Source organism: Stegodyphus dumicola, chromosome 3 (assembly GCF_044657685.1).
Source record: "Stegodyphus dumicola isolate Sdum_Otavi_A_Nest chromosome 3, ASM4465768v1".
Classification (NCBI taxonomy): domain Eukaryota; kingdom Metazoa; phylum Arthropoda; class Arachnida; order Araneae; family Eresidae; genus Stegodyphus; species Stegodyphus dumicola.
The window spans coordinates 63,617,657-63,639,456 of NC_140770.1; the positions used below are offsets into that span (position 1 = coordinate 63,617,657).

The 21,800-nt window shown below is 32.7% G+C and overlaps 1 protein-coding gene across 3 annotated transcripts in view; it reads right to left on the reverse strand.

Annotated features, from left to right (window-relative positions):
• Positions 1 to 21,800, reverse strand: part of LOC118190710 (plexin-B-like) — a 1,029,017-nt gene that overhangs the window by 238,930 nt on the left and 768,287 nt on the right. The window lies entirely within an intron of this gene.

Below are 21,800 nucleotides of genomic sequence, written 5' to 3' on the forward strand. Positions count from 1 at the left end.
TTCGTCAGCTTATTAATTGTAATTAGTATGGCGCAGTAGAAGGTTCATACCAGTGCTTTGAAGTGAATTGCCATCAAATTTTTTACTAAGGTAATGGGAATGTTTGAGTCTCGAAAATTCACTCAAACATTCTCTTTCCAAACTGATTTTTAAGTCTCGACTCAATCAATTTGTAAGAGTGTTTTCGTCAATTTGGAGTATATGACCGGTGCAAGTCTTTGACAGAAGGCCAGCTAAGAGCTAAACCACACTGTGAACCAACGACATGCTTGTCAGCCGAGAACATCAACCAGTGAAAACAATACGTTGATGACTGCTGCTGATGCACCAATTCGGACTGATTAGGAAGACACCGTGACAGTAATCGTTAAGGGATAATTGTTGGTGCTTCAAATAAGTGCTGGTAGTTTGAAAACATCAGTTTAAAGATTGTCATAAATTAAGAATTTTTGGGAAGGAAGAAATTCAGATTCAAGGAGCAAGTTATTGACGCCTCGGAAGAAAGACCAACATGCAATCAAAAGACTTTTATTGCTTTGAAATTAAGTAAATTCTTGGACGGAATAAGTGTATTGCAGTAGCTAATTAATGTTCAAGTTCAGCTGGCAAATTCTTGTTAATATTTGAAAGCCCCTCGTACAAATAAAATAATTAAAAAAAAAAAAAAAAAGAAAAGAAAAGAAAAGAAAGGGTAAGCAAAGTGCTAAAAGTTTTGCTATTTCACATAATATTTTTAACATAATGACCATTTAAATAAAGATTTGAACACAGTTTGATACCTCCTGTCAGAATATAGGAACATACCCAACGATTGAAGAAAATCTATTTTTTTCTCTCCTAGACCAGTGTTCGAGGGAGGGAAAAACATTTTTATTTTAGCTTCCGGATGTTGCATATTTTATAGCCATCCCAGAGGGTTTCACGGAAAACGGGATAAAAAAATAAATATGAAACGGGAACAAAAATAAAATTCTTGTTTTCAAATGATTTCAAAAACTTCAAACTCTGAATTTGATTCTTCTTTTTTCCGTTTCTTCTTTTTTCCACTGCTGCAAGTCGTCCTGTTACGCACGTTGAGGGTGCATGTATGTATATTTATTTATTTACTTTTCCATACAAAATTTTATTATATATATGTGCATATATATATATATATATATATATATCCAGTAAGCTGAGATCCGTTGAACTGAAATCGCGAAAATATATTGCCATGTTTCTCGGGGAGGTCCCACAAAAAAGTCTAAAACTTTAAGGAGAAGAGAGAACATAAATTTCTCGATCGTTTCTTTGAGTTGTTCTTGTTCTTACGTTTCATTTTATTTTATTTTATTATTATTCGCGTTATTTTTTTCGAGTTCTTTGTAGCGAAAGGATAAGGATTTCGGTAAAAAAGAAACCATTTGTCTATTGGGCATTGGTGTAGAAATATAGCTCGCTCTCCAAGTGCTGTAGTAAATCGCAAGCCCTCCCCCCTTCATATCGCCCCTACTCTTTTTTCTATCGACGCATGCTCTGTGAGGAACAAAGCGAGCGGGAGATATAACTGCTCTCACGGGTACGACGATGGCATTGGAATTTTACGCACCAATGTTAGAGTGTAAGCACTTTATTGAACATTTAAGTTTCACACATTTTATCCTCAGAAAACCTTTCTAAGCTAAAGCTAAAAACGGCATATATTTTTTTTTTCTCTCCGACAGATGCATCAACTGCCAGATTGTTTTCAAATGACACTAACTTTGAAACAGGCACTTCAAGATCGTAGCGGTCCTTTCCTAATACCGTAGTAAGGCGTTTCGTCATCACCGTATAGACGGAATTAGGGGATTTTATTGAATTAAAGGACTCAATTGTCTTCTGCGAAGCGGTTGTTTCCATAGTTACGAGGCACGTCGAAAGGAGAAAATGGCCTTAAAGTACCTATTGTAAATTAATAAGCCATAGTATAATCTCTCTCCTATAAGAGCGATCTATCGAAGATATGTATCACAGTTAGAGATTACATGCCATGATCCTATAGTGAGATTTGCTTAGTACCTTATAATAGTGTTTTTGCTTTCAGCACACTGACAACTACAAAAAATGCAGAATGCATTGAATGATTTGTCGAATAGTTATGGAATCATTGGCATTTATTTGCACACGAAAAGAATGCTGAGGTATTATTTAACTCTATTATATAGATATGAATGAAAATACTGGGATCAAAGCACAGTAACACTATTTTAAGCAGCGTAATACTATAACTGGCCTAAAGATGATATAAAAACATTGTAATGATACTATCCAATACATAGTTCCTACGTAGACATGGACACTTTTTTTTTTCGGGGGGGGTTTGACATTTTTTTATAACTGTATAGAATTCCTAAGCGAATGCTTCCGTCACCCCTGTTATTTAAATATCATTAACAAAATCCAGCAGTTTTTGTTTTGCCTCAAACACATTTCATGATGCAATATAAAAGAAACAACATTTTCCCGCTTTCTTTCAGCACGTGCTTTATACTGCTTCCGGTTATACACACAGCTTATATACTTAACATTTACGGTCTTACCAATGGTAAGAGCGGTAAAGTCGCTGAGCAATGGTAGCGCGACCTGGGTTCGAATCCTGACCAACGGGCCAGCAGCATTTGTATTTTCGTGGTTTTCTTCATGTGTAACAAGGATAAAGACCAGTTTCCCTTCGAAACTCCTCCACGAAGACATCCCTTCCCTTAGGCAGATAACACTCACGTGTTTCGCCGCATTCAAATAAACCGACTCAGACCTTAACATATACATATAAAGGTTGTCTAAAATTATGAAAACATTTAAAAAAACGGAGAACTGTGCATTTAAAATGGCGTAGGAGCGTATTTGGCATTCAAAACTACTGAAATTCTACTTGAATGGTGATAATAAGTACTTTATATCATTCTTCTGTCGGAAACTGTTTCAATTCCTGAAAAGATGCTGCTGAAAGAAAATGAGACCTCGTTTTACTTTCTAGCACAGACAGTTAAGGCTGGTTATTATACACGTCAGAATAGACGAGTAATTTTATTTTCACGCTCTTTAAACTGTGACTGACAAATATGACTTCGTTGAATAGGGCACTATTGTCTTGAAAGCAGTGAATGAACACGGTCGCTTAAAATGATTAGTCAACGATGTTTATGCTTTCTTATCAAGTGAAAATTGCAAACCGTTATCTAACTACTCAAAGCATAACTAAACCACAAGCGCCTGTTGGTATTCTTCGGGCATAAAATCTCCCTGAGGGAAAAAAAAAGTGAAGGCTGATTGTATTTGGAAACAGTAACAATTTCCAATGATCAAAATTCGATGTTTCATTTTAGGTCCATCATTTTCCTCCATTACTAACTAAATATCGATAATATAAGCCCCAATTGAAATTTTATACAATCTTGAGAATGTATATAATACACTTACAGAAGAAAAAAAATATCGCTACTTATTTTACGATTTATCTTGTAATCGATAGGGAAAAAATGTTTTTAAGCACATTGTTTTGGACAATTCATGTGGCTATAATGAATTCTTTTCAAAATTTAACATTCTTTCTAGAAATTACTCACCCAGTCATCATACAGTGATTAAAGCTACTGCTGCAAGTACTTTGGTACCAGATTAAAGTACATAACACAATCGCGACACTCAAATGCATAAACATGATTCAGGTTTCTTAAACATTCACAGCAGGAGAAAAGTTCCGAAAAAAATTTACATCTCCTAACTTCATTCTTCGTTAAAATCTTACCGTCGTTACTAAAACTTACTTTATTTATAAAACACGCGTACTTCACATTTCCGGCGGAACATTAAAAATGCAGCGCACACTGCGTTTAAAATTTTCCTGCGTTAGTTCCTTTCCACCTTAAAGAACTTTCGACAGAAAGAGAGAGAGAGCTTGAAAGCTTTCCCAAAAGCCAACAAAGCATCGCCCCCCGCAAACCCTCCTCCATTTCACATAAATTTTTAGCTTCCTTTCTCCCCAGCCACACTCACCCATAACCAGAGTGACGTCACTCCAAGTTAAAAAGCAAACTCGCGAGAATATAAATGACCCCCTTTAGCGGAACAAAGAACCCATCTTGGAAGCAGTCGAGTCTCTTGGAGGAAAAAAAAGGTCCTCTGCTCGTGGTATTTATTAGAGTGGCTTTCGTGGCAACACCACTTAAAGATAAACTCTGCAAAGGATGCCCGAGAGCTGTTGTCTAAGATAGAGGCCTTCGTTCTCTCTGTTCCTGGTAGATTAGGTGCACTGAAAGAGACAGAATGGCTTTGAGAGGAGACAGTGACCACTAGGTGCTTTCGGGCGGTGACAAGTAATTAAAAGGCGCAACAGATCAGCGAGGCGTGCATCGCATATAACGATCCTATTGCATAACTAATCTACATACGTCATTTTTCATTTAAATACTCAGCTTTTTAATGAGAGCGTCATTCAGGGACTCCGAATAGTCACACAATTAACTGATTGTACTTCAGACAACATAAAAACAGGCTCAAAATATAATGAAAAAACAATCTAGAAAACTATTATCATTTTTATGTTACTTAAATATGAAGAATGCCGAATAGTAAATACATTCTCTAAGCACAAAAAAATTAACTTATATTTTTCAGATAACAATGCAAGCATTAAATTTTAGAAAACTAGAGAAATTGCACTTCATGTATCGACGAGGCCATATTTTAAGATTTAAAAAAATACATCTAAAAATATTTTTTATAATTTTAATTGGATCCCTCTCTCTCCGCGTAAAACTTCTGATAATGCTGCAGCTTAATGATTCAAGACTTTTGAAGTTAGTTTAACAAAATACGACAGCGCACACGATAGTTATTAACCTCAGCTAGTGTAATAAAATTAAGCATTGAACAATTTACATTAAAGATGACATGTGGGGTTAAAACACTCACAGAACCAATATAAAAATTGTTTACGCAAGTAAGCGGACGCGCATTTTTAGTCCAAAGGGTCAATTTGCCCTGAAGGACTATTGTTTCGGTTTTGCGTTGAAATCTTTAAAAAATTTATCATTTTTCAAATCGTTGCCACCAAATATTATCGCCCTGTATTATATCTGAAGAAGTTAAATAATGAAGAATCTGCATATATGTATACATGTTTCTCGCATTGTCATAAAACAAAGGTACCCAGAGCGATCAAAATTTGACTAACGTAATCTTCCATAGCATATAGGCATGTGGAAGCCCTAATTTGAATTTGAAATTTGTTTTATTATCAATTTCATATTTTGTAACACTTTATTTCAAAGCGAGAAATGGCAACGTTGTACAGAAAAAAACATTTTTATCTCCAGCGCGTGAAACTGCGTATCGGAAATTCTAAAGATATGCTTAATTTAAAATTATTTTGCGACATTGCTATTGAACTGAATTTTATGGTTTAAGTGCGAAGAACATGATATTTAATAAATAAAGGTAAAAGACAAAATGTTAAAAAATCGCCCCTTTGGACGTAATTTAAAATCTGAAACCTTTAAGAATTTTTTTATTTTATTTTATTGATTTTGTTTGTAATAATTTCAATGAATTTAGTTCAATTCAGTTTGTAATAATTTCAATGAATTTAAAATTAATTGCACTTTGGATTAATTAACATAGCATTGTGATAAAAATTCTAAAAATTTTAAGTTATTAAGTCTCCCCCCCTCCAAAAAGAAATTGGCTATTAGTGCCGAAACACGATTTTGCATTGTTTCATTTCTATGCGTTGTTTGACTTTTCCTTTTAGTCTGTTGCCATTCGCAAAAATATAAAATATTATTCTTTTATGTTTATTTTGTCTATTATTAATTAACAACCTAAATTAAAGCAATGGATGCAATTCTTAAGAATATTTTTTTTAAAACTCATTGATTTAAATAAAAATGCATTTAATTCGAAATATATCTAATTAAAATATTAAACATTTTTTTTATATAATTCACTTTTTAAACACGCAGAAGGTCCCATGTTAATCTAAATGCATATTCATTTAATATTCTATATAATGTTTCGCTATTACAATCGGGCCATCTCTGTCGATAATCTCTACCGATAAACCATATTAAACTTTAAAACAGCCCTTTTGGGCGATGATTAAAAATCTTTACCCTTTCGGATTTTATTATTATTATTATTATTATTATTATTATTATACATATATATATATATATATTTGGAAATGCACACTTAACATCTTGAAAAGCTTTCCTCGAAAACATGAAAAATACCAAGAAATCTTAAATTAATTAACGAAAGCATCCATATGATAAGTTTAAAAATAATAATGAAATTCGCAGAGTCCAGTTACCGGAGGTAAAAATTTCTCAGGCGTCAAATTACAGCAGGAACCGGCTTTGTTACTAGAATCAAATTACCGGGAACCAGACACAATATTTCTTCTTATTTAATAAGTTTCCATACAATCAGCATGATTCCTTATAATATTTTTCGCAGGCAGCGGTAGCAAGAATAATAAATGAATCGAAACATTTTGAAAGTTTGCACGCTCGGGAAACAGCTGTTGGGCTGATCCAGTTACAAACCCATTTCCCTTGTTCGTCTCAAGGCAGATGGGTTTAAGTTGTTTAAGAATTGCCATATCCTCTTCTGGGCTTTCAAATGAGCGCATGGAAACAATACAGGAATACAAGATAACGTTGAAAGGCTCTCCGTAATTTCCTTCTTCTTTTCTTTATAGCACAAGCCATGAAAACAGATTAAAAATTGATCAAATTCTTCAGGATTCAAACCACCAATCATTAACTTATCGAATTTTAAATTTTCTATTAAAATCCGTCATGTTATCGTTACTTTCATGTAATTCTATCTTTAATTGCACAAGCTTAAAATTCATAAAAAATTTCAACTGTTAGGTAAACTTGGGTCGAAATTTTCTGTTACGCTACATAAACATCAAATTCTAGTTTAGTTAAAATTTTTTTAAGTAATTAATTACATTTTTAAAATTTATTTATAAAATTAAAAAAAAATTAAATTTTGAAGGAATAATGCCACTTAAGATGGACATGCCTTTTCGAACGAAGATACTTGCAATTTGGGGGGAGAGACTGAAGTTTCAAACATGCAAATAGAAATTTTTATTATTCGTGTCATAATTTAAAAATAAATTTGGAAAATCCGTGAATTTTTTAAAGACATTGACGCCTCCTCCAAAAAAAAAAAATTCATTCGGCAGTAAAAAACATTATACCAGATCTGTAATATATGACGTTAAAAATCTTTTTTGAAATTACAATTAAACTGTATTTTAATTTATGACAATCAGATATATTATTAAAAAATTAAAAATCTAAATTATTAAGAAATATTCTTATCACTTTAAATCTTTTAATGCGTTAAAATAATTACAGATGAATTAAATTTGGAGGAGAGATTAAATATTTCATGTTTAGCCAAATGGCAACATTCTAAAAAATTGTTTAACGAGAGGAAGTTAAAAGAATTTATGTTTTACAAAAAAACATCATTTACTAGCGAAAGAATAATATATTCACAGTAGCGTAACGTCCCCCCAAAATATTTTCCAAATTTTATTAAATAAAATAACTCTGAAGATTTCGAGAGAGAATGGCTTGATTGTAGAAGTACCGGGAAAAAGACAAGAAATCGGTGTTATGAAATAAAATTCATGAAACGAAAAATTCTATAGAAGAATAAAGGTTTTATACTTTAACGATATTAGTTAAAGCTGTATTTTGTTTCCCTCAGCATTCATCAACAGTAACTGAAAGACTATTATATACAATTCTAATGAATAATAATAAAACAAGAAATCAACCATTAATTGACTACTACTGACACCTTTTGAGAAAGAAAAAACGAAAAAAATCATTAACGAATTATTATACTACATTTTAAATGTTAATTAATTTAGCAAAATCTGTTATAAATAATAGGTAAAAATAATGTCAGTTCTTTTATGTACGGACATATATGACAGCATATTAAATAAATGAAATAGCTGTATAAATTGAATATGAAACGAACCCCAATATCGACATTAATATAATTTAATAAAAACACAGTTGAAAAAAGAAAAGAAAGAAAAAAAAAGTTTGAAAGCTTTCAGATTTTATATTATTAACACAGCGTTTTTTTTATTTACACATATCCTGCGACTATAATAGTCATAGGAATGAAAATAACTCATTACTGTCTATGTTTCTGACTGACAGGAAGCACTTTATTTTGAAAACTAAAGAAAAATAATGACTTCCGACAAGAGGAACGTGTGGTCCAATCATTGTAACAGACAGAATTTTGGAAAAAAGGGAATCCGAAGCGTGGATTCGGTTTAAAAGCGTTAAAAATAGTTTGAAGAGCGAAGTTAAGAAAAATACCTCATCAAATGTCTTAAAGATGATACAGGATAGTATGGAAATTACCTTGTCTGATATCCTTTTAACTAAAATCCATACCGACTTCAGAGTTCCGACTTGGTTTGAAACATATCCTGATTCACCCGAAATCACATTCGCTTTAAGATGGACAAATTAGTATTTGCTTTTAGAAATATAAAACATTTTACGCAATTTTCGCGTAGAGTCATTACTCTGAATACGTGGAAATATTCAACAACAGCTATTACAGAAACAATTAACAATATTTGATAGCATTTTGTCGCTGCATCGAGTTTCTGTATGAAAAATGAGGGTTTGAAAAAGGTAAGGTAAAATTTTGTTTTGGATCATTTATATGTTACCTTATTTCAATGCGACTGAGCAGACAACTGCAAATCGCAATCGATTCGGAAAAAGCTATAAAAGATGGTGAATCAATAAGGCTATCAAGACCAACATTTTATGGTGCTATAAGAGCCATCTAATCAAAGACTGCGTAAAAATGGTTTAATCTTTTTTGCCCAACTTGTCAGCAAAAGATATAGAAACTTCAGCTGCTAATAATAACGAACTCTTTAGTGGCATAAGAAAACATTAACCCTAAAAAAGACAGATGGTAAGTAGAACGAGGCAGTTTCATTTTATTGAAAATCTTTCAGACACTGATAAACACTAATATATATACTGATTAAAAAATACAGTATGATATTTCATATCCCAAAAAAGGGAGGAAGCATGCAAATACTTAAGATGCATAAAAGTAAACTAATATTTAAAAAAATTCTACGAATCAACTGTGACATTATGGCATAACGGGCAGACACTTATATTACAATGCTATAAAAACTAATTCTACTTTATGGAAACACATGGCTCAGGACATAACTAACATTCAAATAACTTTCAATTGAATGGAAGTTGTTAACGAAATATAGAAGAATACTCTCAGAAAGAGAATATCTGTGGAGCGGCGCATGCGCGTTAACTATAAGCGCAATTGAGTCGTCTGCCAAAACTGTTTTTATTTATGTATTTTATTATTAGCTCAAAGCAGGAGCGTTAGCTCAGAAGGGCTACTAATTTCGTTTCGGCATTTTGCGTCGATTCACTTTTCAAACTGTTGCCACCAAATATTACAGTCCTGTATTATATTTAACGAAATTAAATAATGAAGAATCTGCATAAATGTATGTATGTTTTTCACATTGTGATAAAACAACGGTACATACAGCCATCCAATTTTGAATAACGTAACCCTCTACCACATATGAGCATCTCGAAACCCAAATTTGGAATTTGTTTTATTATGGATTTCATATATTGTAACAATTTAGCGAATTTTTGATTAAGAAACTCAACGATTTCAAAGCGAGCAATGGCAACACTGTACAAAAAAAAAATATATATATATATATATATATATCTCCAGCGTGCGAGACTGCGTATCGGAAATTCTAAAGATATGCTCATTTTAAAATTATTTTGCGATATTGCTGTTGAATTTAATTTTATGGTTTAAGTGCAAAAAACATGATATTTAATAAATAAAGGTAACACAGAAAACATTAATAATAATAATAATAATAAACCTTTGGGCATAATGTAAAATCTGAAAGCTTTCAGATTTTTCGAAAATTTATTATTATTACTTGTTTAATTTCTGTTATATATCGTTTCAGTTTTATTATGGTATTTGCATCGAGCGTGTGGCAATGATTTTACAAATCATCACGTCATATATTTTTTTGTGTATTCTGTTCTGTAATGTTATTGAGAAGTTGAATGCGTCCTGAGAATAACGCCGATGCAATAGTGAAAATAAACATGAAATATAGTAAAAGTAACGAATGATCACATTTATTCCATAATGTGTGAATGTGTGTGTTTATCGACGGAGTTGGTTCAATTGCGAAACAAATTATGTTTGCATAACCACTCCGTGGCAACGAAGACAACTGTGATATGAGATTTTATTTTGCTCTTTAGCTTTTAACTGAAATTCTGGGAGTATTAATGAGCTCTGGGGAGTCTATACGACGATCTGTACTGACTGGAAGATTTCATGGATATGAATTTATCCATCAAACCGCTTTACCAGGATCTTCAAATTCCAGGATCTATCGTTTACAAGAGATAGACAACTAACTGATAGGCAGTTCAAATTTATAATGGCTTCTCCAAACGTTTACAAAGAAGAAAGCTGAAATAAAGTAAAGACTTAATAACACAATGTGGACACTGTATTTTTGTTATTGTTAGATATTTATTAGGAAGTTCGAATCTTCGTCGAAGTGCTGGCCAGAAACGCAAAGCAAGCAACTAAGAGCCAGGACACAAAATATAATATCGCGCATCAAGCCAAGTTTAATTCATCATATCTCACGCATTTTCGGAAACCTCCTATTAGGCGGTAAGGAAAAAAAAAATCTAGCTTTTTATTAGCCCGCAGACTGACTTCTGCACCATTTTACTAGAATATCAGTACAAGTTTATTTTCGCTGATACGCCACAAGTATGAAAAGTTAGAAGCTTGACAACACATTGCGCTGTATGTAACGGAGAACGGAAAAAAGAAAATTCCTGAAGAGAAACCTCTAAATATTCATAGTAATGAGCCTGGCGGCCATCCTACAATGCACACATCCGACAACATACCATACTTACTTTTCCCCCTTCTCCGCTATGCAACCAAGAACGGGAAAAAGTTCAACTAACATTTGCGACACTAACAGCATCCCAAGGAAAAATAAAAATAACCGATAACAGCGCCAACTGGTGTCGTTTATTGGCCTTCTCTCACAACATACATCGGAGCAACTAATACTGATGCTATGCCAAAATAATCTTTTTTTCTCCTCCACATACATTTTTTTACGTCTTTTTGCTTTTTACCTCTTCTTCGCTGTTTAGGGACTACCTATACCTACCAAACCGAGCACAGCATCAGCACGCAAAAGCAAAAATTTCGCATCCTTTCCCAAAAATGGGTCAATCAATTTTGGGTTCCGTTTTGTTTTGGCTCTCCGTTTCTTTTCGGTTCGCGGTATTTTGAACCGATGTTGCGAAAGTAATTAGTATTGATCGAATGTACGGCGCGCGGCTCGCGTAAATCATTAATTAACGGTGAGTGAGAGGGAAGCGGTGAGGTGACCGCAGTTAGTTCGCCAAGCTACGCAAAGTCCACCATTTTTAACCACATTTGAACGTAATTGTTTTACAGAAGAAAAACGTAAATATAAGAGGACTGGTTTTAATTTTTCCCTATGTTTCCTAAATTCATTTCTACATGCATTACTTGTAAATCCTCATAAAAACTAAGACATATAAGCACTAAATATTGCAATAAAAAACAAAACACTGGTGGGTTTCATTCGACGCTGAAAGTCGCAAACTAAAAGTTTTACTAAAGCAAAAATTTAGAATAAGTATTAATAACAATAGTAAAAAAAAATCTGAAAGGTTTCAGATCTTAGCGAACGCCCAAAAGCGTTTATTAAGGTTTTTTACGCTTTCGATCACCTCGCAGTCTACATGCATGCTGTTGCACCGATTCCTAATTTTCTTTTGCCTTTTCAGCTTTATTATTAGGCATAGTTTTTTTTCGCACTTAAGCCACGTACAGTTCAACAACAAAACTACAAAATTTTTAGAAGTTGAATAGCAGCACATGTTTAGAACTCCTGATGCAGTGTTAAGTGTTAGCATAACATGTTAATATTTTTTCAGTCTTTTTTTAGCTTATCATATCAATATATTCAGTTTTCTTAGCAAGGTGGCTGGCAAACTTTTTTTTTGTGGCCTTTTTTATTATTAACTTTTTATATATGTTAACTTAAATATTACGTTCTTCGCACTCGCGCCACAAAATTCAGTTCAACAGCAAAATCGCAAACTATTTAAAAACAGCACATCCTTAGAATTCACGACACAGTGTTAAAGGTTTCCGTACATATTTTTATATTCGCTGCATTATTTCTTTGAAAACTAAACAAAATGTATATAATGATTTTAATGAGACCAACTAGTGTAATTTCATGAAAATAATGAATATTTATAATTAAACACCTTGTAAGGATTATGTTAATTTTATTAACAGTTAAACTTTGAGTTAAACTTCTTTAGTATCGCTTCTTAATTTCAACTTACAACTTCCGGCCAGAACGTAGTTTTAGAATCACGTTTCAATGTAAATTGAGGAAGAGCTGTATTTAACCGCGAAGTTCTACACTCTTAGTCAGAGAGAACCAAAGATTCTGGCTAGCACGTTTCCGCCTTTTTAGTCTAGTCTCTCTTAAACTATTATTACGTTGGCTCGTACTTTAGGCCCTTAATAGCTTCGCAGTCAATTAGCTTTAAAGGACGAACTCCGTTAGAAACTTGATAGCTTCGGCTATATCTTTTTAGTTAAGATTAGTTAAGTTTTAATTCTTAGTTTCCTAAGTTCAAGCCCGAGTGTCGGCTTTATTGTAAAAACAAAGAGTTCGGAGTTCTGTTAAATCTTATTTGAATAATAAAGGACCTTTTTTAACCCTTTCCAAGTTTTTATTACTGTCTCACGAACTCAAGCGATTATTCGCTTACTAGTTCTTAAGATTTTTCACATTCAACTGTAACTTAAGGTACACAGTACAGAATCTTCAAAACCTCATTATTTTAATACGTGCTTATTTAAATCGATCACATTAAATAGTAGAAAACGTATTCTTAAAAACTGTATCCACTGCTTTAAAAACATTTAGTTTATCCTCAAAAGCTTTCAAGATTAAATTTGAAAATATCTAAGGCTTTACTGAATGGCAATAAGCTGGCGCTTGGAAGATAAAAGTACTTTATGTCCGACCGCGGCAACTTTATGCATGTAGACTGCGAGGAGTTTGTTAATTAAAACTGAAAGATGAATATCCTGCCGCCTAGACGGTCTTGTGGTTAGGGAAGCCTAATGCGGTACCGAAGAGCCCGGGTTCAAATCCTGGAGAAGGCACTGATGTTTGTAAATGTATAGTATCTTTGCGGCATGGGGGCACTCTTAATATTTGGCGAACCAAAAGTCCTCTCTAGATGGATGATTGATGGTAGGGAAAAAGGGGTGGTAGACCCTCGGACCCGTCCCCCGGGTGCTCTCCATCAAAATTGGAGGCGGAACTGAGCGAAATCGTACTGTCACCTGTGTGGTGCTCAAGGCTCTTGCTAACGACGGACACAATCTTGCTCTCCTTGCCACGGTGAATTTCGTGGGCTTGTTCTGACGTTACTGTCAAACATTTGAGATAAATCACAACAATAACAACAATACAGATAATTATCGTACATACTTCTCAATGGCAACAGTTCAGCGCATTGTAAATAAAAATGCCTTATTTCGAACATATTACCACTGGTCATTTTCAAATCGTTGAGACAGTTAATAAAAAGTTTATTAAAGTTTTACAACATATGAAATAAATAATAAAACAGCTAATCTTTGGAATATGGTAACAGGTAAATTGGCGACATTTTGGTAAGGCGATAAAGGTTACTATCTAGGACTTCAGCACTGTACATTCATAAAGTCAAGTGTGTGCGCAATGCCATTTTTGTGCAATTCTGGGATGTTTTTTTAAGTGAAAATAGGTCGACGTGTACATGGATACCGTGTTTGAAACGCGGCAAGTAGTGGGCGATTCTGCACTTTCTCCCAATTTCGCACCTAATCTTCGTCATGATTAAGCACTTTTGTTCCATAAAAGTTCTAGCATAAGCGTAATTCGGCTAGTAGATTGTTGAAAAAAAATGTTAAATGTCAAAAAAAAAAAAAAAAAAAAAAATCGTGAAAACAAAATGGCGTTCAAAAAAAAAAAAAAAAAAAAAAAAAACTAGCAGGTTTCTGTAGCTGGGTTGGTCGCCAAATTTTCGCCAAAAAATTGCCAAGTTACCATTATCCGAGGATTAACCAATAAAACCAATTTGAAGTTCGAAATTCGAGCTTCCAGGCGCACTCGTTCCAGTGGACAGTAGTAGACTAATTTATTCAAAATTTGATGGCTCTAAGTACCGTAGCTTTTTCACAGTGAGAGGAACATACATACATACGTGCAGATTCTTCATCATTCAGTTTCTTTACAGGTGCCAGTATTTGGTGGCAATAATCCGAAAAGTGACACGCCGTTTGTAGTGAACCATCGCAAATTCACATTTCGAGATTTTCGCTCCTTTTGAGCTAAAGACTAATCGAGGGGATAGAATTAACATTCTGAAATCTGAAATATGAAAAAGAATAATACCAAATACAGTAAAGAATGAACCAAAATAATGCTAAAATCTTGTCATGAATGTGAAATATATCTCATTACCTCATTCTGCTGTTTAAAGGTTGCCAAAATGATTAGCTTTATTTCAGGTCTTCTAACTTCTCCTGACTATGTACAAATTAACTGGGAAACAAACAAACAATATGCACGGGAAAATATTGAACACAATTATTCAGGATTTAAACAGCTACAAGTGAAGTAACAAAGATTTCCAATTCATTGTCGGCTACACTACGAGTCAGCCCAAAAATATGATCTTTTTTAATTTAATATATTTGCTTGTTTATATATTTGTTTATTTTTAACTGTCATACTTAACAAATATTTAAAAATAAAAAAAAATTGGGGGGTGGGGTTGCAATAAAACTTTCAGAGCCATAACTGATGTATAAACGATTTAAGGAAGGGAAACTTTGTAATTTAAGCTATTTTGCTATTCTTCAAATCTATTTGCATTTACAAGTAAATTTTTCTATTTTTCACGCATATGCGCTTTTCTTCTTTCACGAGACTTTTATTCACAGTAAGTATACAAAGACGCACAAATTTTCACTAATAAAATTAACATTATTTAATCGGATTACAGCAATACGGTGGCATTCAGGCGAACTACACGAAATCAACGAGAACTTCAAGTTCGAAAATATCATAAAGACCAACATTAAATAATACTTTTTTACAAAGAACGTTCGAGACGGCTCGTAACCGTCTGCGACTCTAGTTAGAATGACGTCATGGCGGTTTTTAAAACATGCGCTATATATATATTTTCTTAAAATTAACATGCACGTAACATTTAATAATTTTGTTGCTTAATGGAATAAAATTTGCACTTTTTAATTATACGTCCGCCCTATAATCAGTTTTAAATCCAAAGGGGTTAAATGAATTGGATACTTACATATTATCCCATCAACCGTGAAACTGCCGCCAAGGCATCGCGATTTAGCGTCAGTCACGGATAAGCATAAAGAAACAACACATTATAACATCTGTGTTTTCGTTTGACGTAGCCTCGATTGATTTTTGATAAACCAATGAATAAGGATATAAATTTATAAGGATATATATGCTTTCTCTCTGCATCTCGATCAGGCCAACAGGGCTGCTATTATGCATAAGCTGTTAAGGCAAGACTGCCAGTCCTTAATATTGTCACTTATAGATCAAGAGAAGAGCTGCAAGTAAGCCGTTATTTTAAAATTATTACTTTTATTATGGTAATGCATATAAGGATATCTGCCAGGTGAAGGAATGCTTTAGTATAGAACTTTTTAAGAGAAACTGGTTCGTCTCTATGTTACACAAGGGGAAAATCACGAAAACTTCCAGCCCCGGGGAATTAAGCCACATGTTACCATTATATTTCTTTCATAGTTTATATCTTTTTTCCCATAAAATATTAATGACTTTTTATTTAGTAAGGTGTGTATGTGGTGTATTTAATTATGGCAAAGCACACTAGGGCTATCTGCCTAAGGGGAGGGATGCCTTCGTGGAGGACTTTCTAAGGGAAACTGGCTCGTATACACGTTACACATGGGGAAAACCACGAAAACACCCATGCAGCCAGCCCGTTCGCGGGATTCGAACCTCGGACCGAACTACCAGTGTTCAGCGACGTTACCGCTCGGCCGCTGGTGGGCTTTATTTAATAAGGAGTAAGTATCATGCAGTATCATTCTTTCTAGAAAGAGGTATTTTATCTCGCATTCGTACTTGCGAATTAACGCGAAGTAATCGGAACGAAATAATAAAGAAGTGTCACTTCATAGGTATCCGTGATGAACCTATGATGTGCAATACGTTGGCGATTAATCGACAATTTTGGAGCAACTGAAATAATTAGAGACATAATAAAGTATCCAGCTAGTTTAAAAAAAAAAAAAAAAAAAAAAAAAAAAAAAAAAAAAAAAAACGCAACTATTTATAAGCAAGAGATCTCGAGAAACAATCAATTCTGGAATATTTATAAGCCTTATTATAAGGAAATGTGCTTTCGTATCATCAGAATAATAAATAAACCCACTGAGGTAATAAAAAGAACCCTTTCATTTTCATCTTTTTATGTTTATTCAACATTGTACTTTTAAATCTTCATTATTGTGGATATCAATTACGATAATAAAAGCAAATTGCCGCAATTTTCAATAACCCGTATTTTACATTTTTACAATGACTTTGCTCTAAATATGCTTAACATAACTGAAATAACAGCTTTGTGAGCTCTTATGTAGAAAAATAAAATTTATAAAGCTTAGTTAAAATAATAATAAGGGAAAAGAAATTGATATGACTTTATTAAGTTTCATACGGAAATAAATATTCAGTGTTACTAATTAATATCAGTGAAAAAAGTTAGCAAAAGAGGTACAAAATATTAACGGGAACGGGGATTCTACCCTTTTCATATAGCTCTGGTTCATAATTAGTTGATGTAAACTCTGTTACATGATCCATTCCCTTTTCTGGTCGAAAGATACACTCACCGGAACACTCTGTTCTCCCTAATAATTTGCACTCCGCGAAATAAGTTTAATTAAATTTATTTCATGGTAGTGCGCAATCTAAATTAATTGATTATTATTAATTAATTAAGTTACATTGAGAACATTCGCTTGATGTCATGTGAATAAACAGATTTGATTTGAAAATGATGGGCTGCAAATTTTATTTCAACATAAACGCATTAATTTATTTTAATTCACTTTAGATATGTCACGACACAATAAAATATACTTTCGAAATAATACTTTAAATTTAATTTTTGAGAATGGTTAGGGAAGACAAATATGGCAGTCTTGAACTCGATACGTAGTTCCTTTAATCATGTATAAAAACGAACTGTGATTAATATTCTTAAAATCACAATTCTTAAAATTTATATTTAATAAAACTGTTATAAAAAGCACACATACAGAGAAGATGCTGATTAAAAACTAAACTACTATTTTTAAAACATGATTCATGTATTAATTTAGTAATGGCGTTAGAAACGTTTAGAGGGCATTTATCTTTCATTCAGTCTGCCATTATGTTACCATTCCGGAAGGCGGAATAATACTTAATGTAACATTTTTGCAAGAGGGTCTTCAAATTATCATTCAAATACACATTGTTTAATTAAGCGACTGATAGGCAATACAAGTATTTCTTAACATTTTATATCTTTACTTTAATTGTGGAATCATTTAGAATTTTTTTGATGTCAGGAAACGGAAGAAATCCTCAGTGCCTTCGGCAGGATTCGAACCCCGGACCTCCAGGACACGCTTCGACAGTGCTTTCAGTTACACCACAAAGGCAAGCGGAAAGAAGGGAGAAAATACTCAATGATAAAGCCAACTGGTATAAGTAAAATATACATAATTCATGTGATTTATAACACACCAAACTGATAAAATTTTTGCAAACAACTGCAATGTAAGTAATAAAGTATGTTTTTTTTTACAGTATTTATTACGTACCTCGGAGTGAAATAATCATTTCCGTTCATCTAACGAATTGTTACTTGCTAATTTTATACATTTCCTCATTCTAGACCTGCAGTGCCGCCCAACTGGTATAGCGGTTAGCGTCGCCGACTGCCGTGCCGAAGAGCCCGGGTTCGAATCCCCAGAGAAGGCATGGATGGTTGTAAATGTATAGTGCTGGTGCGGCATGGCGACACTCTAAATATGCGACGAGCCGAAAGGTTTGGTGGGAGACCCTAGGAACCATTACCCCGGAGTGCTCTCCATCAAAATTGGGGGTGGAACTGAGCCAAATCGCACTGTCACCTGTTAGGTGCTCAAGGCTGTTGCCAACGACAGGAGTAATTTAGCGCTCCTTGTCACGAGGAATTTTGTGGGCTTGAGCTGACTACGTCAGACAAGTGAGCGTAAGCAACAACAACGACAGACTTGCAGTAGATTCAAACTCCGTTTAAAACAAGGATAAGGATGATTCAAGGGGCATGGAGTCCTTATGTGCCGCAAGAAAACTCCGAAAGATTTCTCGAAAGTTTGACCCGAAAGATTTCTCGAAAGTTTGACGGAAGAGGAAAATGGACGTGGGGTTTTCAAAGCTTTATATTCATTTTAATCTCTTAATTTATGCGAATCGGTATCTTCTACAATAGTAAATAAATAGCAAACTTAAGCAGGAAACAGACCAGCACGCAAAATATAGACTTCAGATTCATGGGCGAGAAATAATGTAATAATAGAAAGAAGAGGGCAAAGAAGAAGAAATAAGAATCAATATCAGAGTGTCACAACACGGCTGTTCAAGTAAAAAATTTGTGAATCATTAAAAAAAAGAAAGAAAAGAAAAAGATTGTGAATCATTGTTCTAGCACACGTCTAATGCAACGGTACAATAACTGTAAAGAATCTACCACGAACAGCTTTCTAACAATCTGTGATAACCACTAAATATTTGCATGTTTTCACTGATAACAGCATCAAAATGAAATATTTCAAGAAAATATAACTATTGTGAAACTGACATAAATAAAAGCATTTTACATACTTTTTGACCTTTTATTCATGCAACTATTACAGCACTTTCTAATATCGAAGGGTAAGAAGCATAGATATAGAGGCATTTATGATTTAAAATTGGTTCTAGTGATTCCAGAGCTCGTTAAAATTTGTTGCGTTTCAAATCATTTTGTACCTTAAATGATTCTAGCTATTTAAAGGAATAATAATGAGTAGCCGGCAAACAGTGCGAACACCTTCCGATAAAAATAAATTACGCTTTTTTTTTTTAAAAAAAAGAAAAAATATTCCACTTGCTTTTGAAACAAGGAAATAATTAACTGATAATTTGATTTATAATTATCAAAGAACATAAGCTTACAAGAATTATTTAAATTCATCCAAAGCATTACACTATAATTTATTAAATTATAGGTATTTAGAAAACGAGATACTTATTACTGAAAATCAATAACATACGAAAAAAGAAATAGTGGCAGAGGAGGATTAATAAAGGAAAAGTTAATTACATTAAATAACTATTAATAAGTTTTGACACGAGAATAATTAATGTTAATTTAGAAGATTTTTAATAATAACAATTAAAAAAAACCAAAATATAATTTTAAAAAAAGACATCTGAAAGGTATCAGATTTTTCAGGGTCACTCAAAACGGTTTGTTAAGGTTTTTACGCTCTAGTATTCTACCAGTCTGTTCTTGCACTCGCTCCTGCTAATAAGTTTCTTTTTTGTTATTTTTTTAAGCTTTATTATTAACTATAATTTTCTTATAACTTACGCCACATAAAGTTGAAAAATAAAATCACAAAATTTTTAAAAGCAACATATGTTTCGAATTCCCGATGGCAGCGTTAAGTATTGGCATACATTTTGATATTTTTTTCAGTCCTTTCATGGTTCATCATATCAATATTCAGTTTTCTTAGTAATATAGCTTTCAAAACTTTTTTTTCTCTTTTTGTAATTAACTTTTTATGTGTTAAGTTTATTTATTAAATATCATACTTACGCCACATAAAATTCAATTCAACAGCAAAATAACAAAATATTTAAAAATAACATATTTTTAAGAATTCCCGATAAAGTGTTAGAGGTTGCTATATATATTTTTATATCTGCTACATCCTTTTTTTAAAAACTAGCAGCTCGCGCGCCCAGCCGCCTAAAATATTCGTTATAAAAATGAAAAGTTTATAATGATTTTGATGAATGAAGGATTGTGCTTACTGCTTTTAAATCGCTCAGTTTATTACTCATGAGCCGTGAAAGATAAAAATACTATTTTATTTTTGGCCGCGCCAACACATTGCTTTCATAGAGGAGAGTTTGTTAATTAAAACTGAAATATAACTATCTTACATTTTTCCAAATGGCAACAGGCTCGCACTGAAAATAAAAATGTTTGATTTCCAACAGTGTTGCCACTGCTCGCTTTCAAATCATTAAGTTTTTTGTTTCTCAAAAATTCATTAAAGTTTACCAAATCTGAAAGAAATAATAAAACAAATTCGAAATTCAATCGATTACCTTAAAAATAAACTATATCTCTAAAACATTGAATTAATATTATATAAATATAATATACAAATATAGTACATTTATCATATTAATGAAATTTTAAATATATTGCTGTATATTCAAGGAAATAATTAAGAATTTTAAGGAAATTTAATGGCAACTGAAAATACGCGGATTCTTCTTCAGTAGCTTTAGAATTGTTTTGAAAACGGCGTTTGTTTATTCTATAAGTGAACGCAATTTTAGAATCAATTTTATTAATCAAGAGAAAAACTGAAGTATTTGTTTCAGTGCTTCTTTTTCTGAATACCAGTAAGCAATGAATCTATTGTAATAATTTCGAAATACAAATGAATGACCAAATGATGCATGAAATGGAAACTTAAAAATGTCTTTTAGATGCTAAAAGTAAGCTAAATTTCCAAGCAGTTTCATATAAATCACTATTAAGCCTAATAACAGTAATATACGTTTGAAGAAATTAGAAATACGAATAACTAGAGACTGATGATACCTTTGTATGCTGCATCCTTTAGAAAAATCAAATATAATAGGGGATGTACAAGTTATATACAGTTTCACTAACTAAATGTATTTGTTAACTTAACTAAAAGTAACTGTATAAGTTTTCTGTACTTTTTCTGTACTCTTTACTTAACTAAAAGTAAAGAGTACAGAAAAAGCTGTGAACTCAGTTTTGGAAAATGTCATGAACAGACATAGAAAGCATTCAAATTTTCTAATATATTTCCTTATCTCATTCTATATTTATATATTCTTTATCATTTATTATTCTTTATCTTTACATTTTCAATCTAACATCAGATTTTAATTTTATTGCAAATAATTTGTAAATGAATGCAGTGAAGCATAATTAACTTATTATTATCGATAGTAATGTCGATATACATTAACTCAAAGTTTCTTACGTATACCGTAAAGCGTTGAACGAAATGATGATATTCAAAATTAAATCATGAAACTATGTACCAAATATGGCGGATGACATCGTTTGAGATTTCATTTTTCAACCAAACACGAAAATGAAATAAGCGAAGGAAAGCACAGGAGGCATTTATTTAGCAAACATAGCAATATTGAGTCATATTAATGCCTCTCCAAA